General features: G+C 37.7%; 1 long non-coding RNA gene across 1 annotated transcript; it reads right to left on the reverse strand.

Annotated features, from left to right (window-relative positions):
• Positions 1-2729: 2729 nt before the first annotated feature.
• Positions 2730-4607, reverse strand: LOC307264322. Its single transcript, XR_013845313.1, has 6 exons — positions 4415-4607; positions 4073-4164; positions 3847-3946; positions 3667-3759; positions 2971-3070; positions 2730-2883 (listed from the first exon to the last, which is right to left on the reverse strand). It is a non-coding gene; the product is annotated as an uncharacterized lncRNA (long non-coding RNA).
• Positions 4608-5960: the final 1353 nt, after the last annotated feature.

Consider the following 5960-nt stretch of genomic DNA (forward strand, 5'->3'; position numbering starts at 1 on the left):
GCGCACATAAATGCAATTGTATGTCATTAGCCAAAATCAACCGGAAGTCGGCCATGTTGGATGTAGTGCCTAAAACCGCCATAACCATCTTTTCGCATTTCGACTTAAGGCTCCTAGAGATATTGCACCAGGGACGTCAAACCACTTCTCAAATACAAAAGACCCTTGCCCAAAGTCAAATTGCGGAAAGATTTCAAAATTTTGAGAGAACCAGGGATCTTTTTGGGGTCAAAGTTCGCGTAAATACGCACCTCACGAAACTTTAATTCATCATAACTCAGGCTGTGTTATACCTAGCTGCACCAAATTAATAACCCAAATGTATCTTTGCAGGCTCCACAAAAAAGCCTCTTGAAGCCCCGCCCCAAAATCAACAGGAATTTTTTTAAAGTGAAATATGTGAATTTCTGACTCGAAAATCCTCAAAAAGTTCAAAATTTTTTAACTCCTAGCAGGAACATATTTAGCAAAACGAAAACTCTAGGGACACTCATAAGACATGGAAGATATACCAATAATTTTTTTGTTTGATTCCGAATAACTATGACGAGCTGGGAGCCGATATTCGCCAACATGGCGGCAAAAGTCAGAAGTCCACATTACTCTGCAGGATTGCAGAGCAGAGTGAACTCATAACAACTTTTTGTGCAAAAAAAACATGATAGGGTACGTCCTCCGACATGGAAGATGATATACCCGAAAGCTCGTTTTAATCGGAACCACCGTCTTGCAGCACCGGCGCCTGATTAGCTAAAAAACATCACAAACGCACGTCATGAACCCTTTGATTGATCATAACTCAGGCTGTGTTGTACTTAGAACCACACAATTTAATACAGCAATGTACAATCCCAGTACGAACAAAAAAGCCTCTTGACGCCCCGCCCCAAAATCAACAGGAAGTGTTCTTTTTAGCAATATTCGCCCAAAAAACCAGGCCCCCAGGATGCTGCCTTCTCCGAGCAGCCAGCATAGACTAGTGGCCAACCCATTGGTACTGCATGCTGTGAATGGGAGCTTATTTTCCTATGAGCCCAGAGGCAGATTTCCCCCGTCCACACAATACAAGCGGCGAACAAGATTGTGTCTCTGCAAACGCCCCGCCCAAAATCAACAGGAAGTGTTCTAAGCCACCATGATAACACTGGAAGCTGATTCCATGGGCTTCAACGCCTTTGCAGTATCTTGGCATTGCTGATGACTTACATGCATTTCGACGTATTCCCTGCTGACCGTCTGGGGTGTCTGTGCAGAGCACTAAACACTATTCTAGCCAGTCGAGAAGTCACGTGTTCAGAGCGGTCTACCCTTTGTAACTTTGTGACGTCAATAGTTGTACGTTTTACAATAGTAATGGGGAGGAATTGTTTATATATATATATATATTACACTGGATGAAAACCTTTATCTTTTTATTGTAATGTTTTATACAAAATGATTAAAAGAAGTATCCTTCAATTTCTATCTTACTTTAAATGATTTCCAAAATACCTCCAATACAAGTTAATGGTCCAGGGTGTAATGGTGTTTTGCTTTGAACATACAACTCAGCTCCTTTAAATGATTTCCAAAATACCTCCAATACAAGTTAATGGTCCAGGGTGTAATGGTGCTTTGCTTTGAATATACAACTCAGCTCCTGTTAGGTATGCCTACTGTAGAATGCTTTTCCAATTACATGTTTATAAGTCTTACAAACTGCCTCAGATGATGTGCAAGTACAGAGTACACATAAGATTTCAAGATGTCATTACAACTAAATCCAACAGAAAAACACTATGTAGTCGGTGAATTGCTACGGTCAAAAATCATGGGTGTATCCTGAGTTGGTTTGAAGAAGGAAAAATCACACAAACAAGATGCAATGTGGAGCTTTTATAGCCAACAAGCTTAGGTGATCTCCATCAGATGACGATTCTCAGCCAACAATCCAGAGAAGTGGGAGAGGAAATCTTCGAGGAGTGAAGGTCTCAGAAAAGGAATTATTTTTATAAGCTGCCTAAATGAACACGCACATGCAACTCTCTTATTTTGTGCCTGACTAATGGGAATTTGCTATAGTTGCAAACAATAAATGTTCAAGTGTCTAACAGGTGCTTTCCATTCCAGATTCACAAAATCTACCTTGAACTTAGTCAGAAAAAAGATTTATTTATTAAAGACAGGATACATTTGTCAGACCTATACTACACATACATTTTTACAATTAAACCCAATGTATTAAAGTTTATCAATGGACTATTCACGTGTACTATTTCAAATTAAAACTCAGCAGTCATATAAGTAAAGTTATTACGTCATGTAACATTTATTTCCACAGCTTATACAGTACAACTCTATAAACAATGACTAATAATCAATAATAATCAATATGTTATATTCAATAAAACAGGAAGTGAAGAAATACTATCCCAAAGACTTTGATGAACTTTTAATGAATAAATAAAATTAAAAATACACTACTAAAATATAAAAGACTGATGAAAAGACTGAATAAATGACCTTAAATAAAATCCAATGAAAAAATAAAATCAAGTAAAGGAAGATATGATTAAGCTTACATTACAACAGACACTACTAAGGTGGTTCTTATTTTAAAAACATGAACATCCCTCTGCTGTTATGACTCAATTTGAAAAAAACTACCACAAAAACCCTTTAAACGGGGGGAAAAGGGCTAAGAAACCTCAGGAGCAGCAGAGAAGGCATGCATCTTCCAGGACTGATGTGAAATGGACGTTTTATTTCAGTGATTTAAAAAAATATATACATATTGAAATGACATAGTACATGTGTATGTGCATGCAGGCTGATGTTAAGATGTCTCTAGAAGCTTCCAAAGGTTGAGTCCGAGACACACCAACTTCTTTTCAGTAAGGAGACCTGGGAAAAAGACAGACAGAGCAGCAATTACACAGGTGTATAGAGGCGAAAGAGTGACACAGACACGCTAATGTAACAAAGTTTTACCTGCACTGATTAGCAGACGACAGGTTGATTCCCAAAAGGAAGGTCCACTCTGACAGATCACACCAGGGGATGGGGACTCTGGTACATAATCCAGAATAACCTGAGTAAAACAGAGAGGATGGATAAAGACAAACAATTAGATAAGGTCAAAATGTATATAAATGCAAATTAAAACTCAGCAGTCATATAAGTAAAGTTATTACGTCATGTAACATTTATTTCCACAGCTTATACAGTACAACTCTATAAACAATGACTAATAATCAATAATAATCAATATGTTATATTCAATAAAACAGGAAGTGAAGAAATACTATCCCAAAGACTTTGATGAACTTTTAATGAATAAATAAAATTAAAAATACACTACTAAAATATAAAAGACTGATGAAAAGACTGAATAAATGACCTTAAATAAAATCCAATGAAAAAATAAAATCAAGTAAAGGAAGATATGATTAAGCTTACATTACAACAGACACTACTAAGGTGGTTCTTATTTTAAAAACATGAACATCCCTCTGCTGTTATGACTCAATTTGAAAAAACTACCACAAAAACCCTTTAAACGGGGGGAAAAGGGCTAAGAAACCTCAGGAGCAGCAGAGAAGGCATGCATCTTCCAGGACTGATGTGAAATGGACGTTTTATTTCAGTGATTTAAAAAAATATATACATATTGAAATGACATAGTACATGTGTATGTGCATGCAGGCTGATGTTAAGATGTCTCTAGAAGCTTCCAAAGGTTGAGTCCGAGACACACCAACTTCTTTTCAGTAAGGAGACCTGGGAAGAAGACAGACAGAGCAGCAATTACACAGGTGTATAGAGGCGAAAGAGTGACACAGACACGCTAATGTAACAAAGTTTTACCTGCACTGATTAGCAGACGACAGGTTGATTCCCAAAAGGAAGGTCCACTCTGACAGATCACACCAGGGGATGGGGACTCTGGTACATAATCCAGAATAACCTGAGTAAAACAGAGAGGATGGATAAAGACAAACAATTAGATAAGGTCAAAATGTATATAAATGCAGACTGAAAGACTGAGACAGACAAGAATAGGAAGGAAAAACTAAAGGATAAGACTTGTTACCTGTAGAAAATGGACCAGATTTCAAAGCAGTAATCACCATTACAACCAGGAGCTCCAAGTGATGGGTGTACTGTTGTATCATTAGCAACCACCTATTACAAGGAGACAATTACCAAGACAGAGCATACATTACCGTATAAATACTAGTAGGCAAGTTGTTTTTTGTTTGAGTGAGTGAGTGAGTGAGTGTATGAGAGGGAGAGAGAAAGAGAGAGCGAGTAAGTGTGAGAGGTTTTATAAAAAAAACTAAATTAAATTTTGTGCTATTATAAAAGACAAATATAAACTGCAGATATTGATTTATTTGTAAGCACTAAATAATTACTTAACAAGTAAAATTACCTTATATAAAGCACGATACGATGCTCAGTGACCAGTCACAGAAGCGGCTTACCCGAGGTGTGTGGGTATGTCAGTCTTATTGGCTAAGGCATTGTTAATTTCCTCAGGGAATAAAAAAAGAAGACAAGTTACAGCAGTGACAGAAAACATTCAGAAAGGCTTGTCTTAGTAATAAGCCCAATCACCAACGACAAGGTGCAAGCCACGAGAGGGAACATATAAGACAGACGGGACAAACATTGAAAACTGAAAGGCACAAGACAACGGAGACAAAACAATACAACATACACAGCATCTCCTCCAATACAGCATGGCCTTTAGGGACATAATAAAAACAACAACAAAAACAATAACAGTATGATTTTTTGCAAAAAGTATTATGAGTACTTATAACAAAAATACTTAAGTGGGCTTGGCAGCAGCAGCAATATTCCACGGGAACATTTCCAACCCAGCTAACCTATCAGGGAAAAAAGCACAAAAAACAACTCCGGGGAAGAAGCAACGTTAAAATAAGATACATTGAAACTATCAACTTAATGACATACATGTAAACAATCAACATTTTAATATCAATTTATACAAACCTGACATCAAAATCATACATATATTCATTATAAACACTTCAAAATATAGATATACAAACCTGTTGACCTGTAAAAGGTTTCCAGTTATTACAGCCCAACGAGACAAAGGGATAGTGCCCGGACCTCGAAATGACTGCGCTAACGATAACTGGTACCTAAAGCAAATCCGTTTTGAAAATACTACAAAGCCTGTTTTCCAGTTATTACAGCCCAACGAGACAAAGGGATAGTGCCCGGACCTCGAAATGACTGCGCTAACGATAACTGGTACCTAAAGCAAATCCGTTTTGAAAATACTACAAAGCCTGTTTTCCAGTTATTACAGCCCAACGAGACAAAGGGATAGTGCCCGGACCTCGAAATGACTGCGCTAACGATAACTGGTAACTAAAGCAAATCCGTTTTGAAAATACTACAAAGCCTGATTTCCAGTTATTACAGCCCGACGAGACAAAGGGATAGTCCCGGACCCGAAATGACTGCGCTAACGATAACTGGTAACTAAATAAACAACTATTTTGAAACTACTATGACACCTGCAAACCAGTTTGGCACCTCAACAGCATTTAGCCCCAGTCCTGTCCCGGTGCTTTACTCAATGACTCTTCTACGTTTAAAAGTACATGAAACACCCTCATGGTCGCTAAAGTACGTTGGTACCACATAACTCTCTAAGTCATATGATACAGTTTTAACATAAACATGATCAATTAGTGTTCCCTTCTCTGTAGTAGCCTGGGTAACACATTGTACATAACCCTTGTCTGTAATGAATTTACAGATTGTTGATGATTTCAAAATGTCATCATTGAAATCACCCATGACAACAACTGTTTCACTTTTTGGATTAAGCCAATCAAGTAACTTACCAAGGTTATCTTTAAATAACCGCAACGGATATGACGGAGGCCGATAAATGACAGCTAACACTATGTCATATGTGGTCCAGTGGTGAACTA

Source organism: Ammodytes marinus (assembly GCF_949987685.1).
Source record: "Ammodytes marinus genome assembly, chromosome: 17".
In the NCBI taxonomy this organism is placed as follows: Eukaryota; Metazoa; Chordata; class Actinopteri; order Uranoscopiformes; family Ammodytidae; genus Ammodytes; species Ammodytes marinus.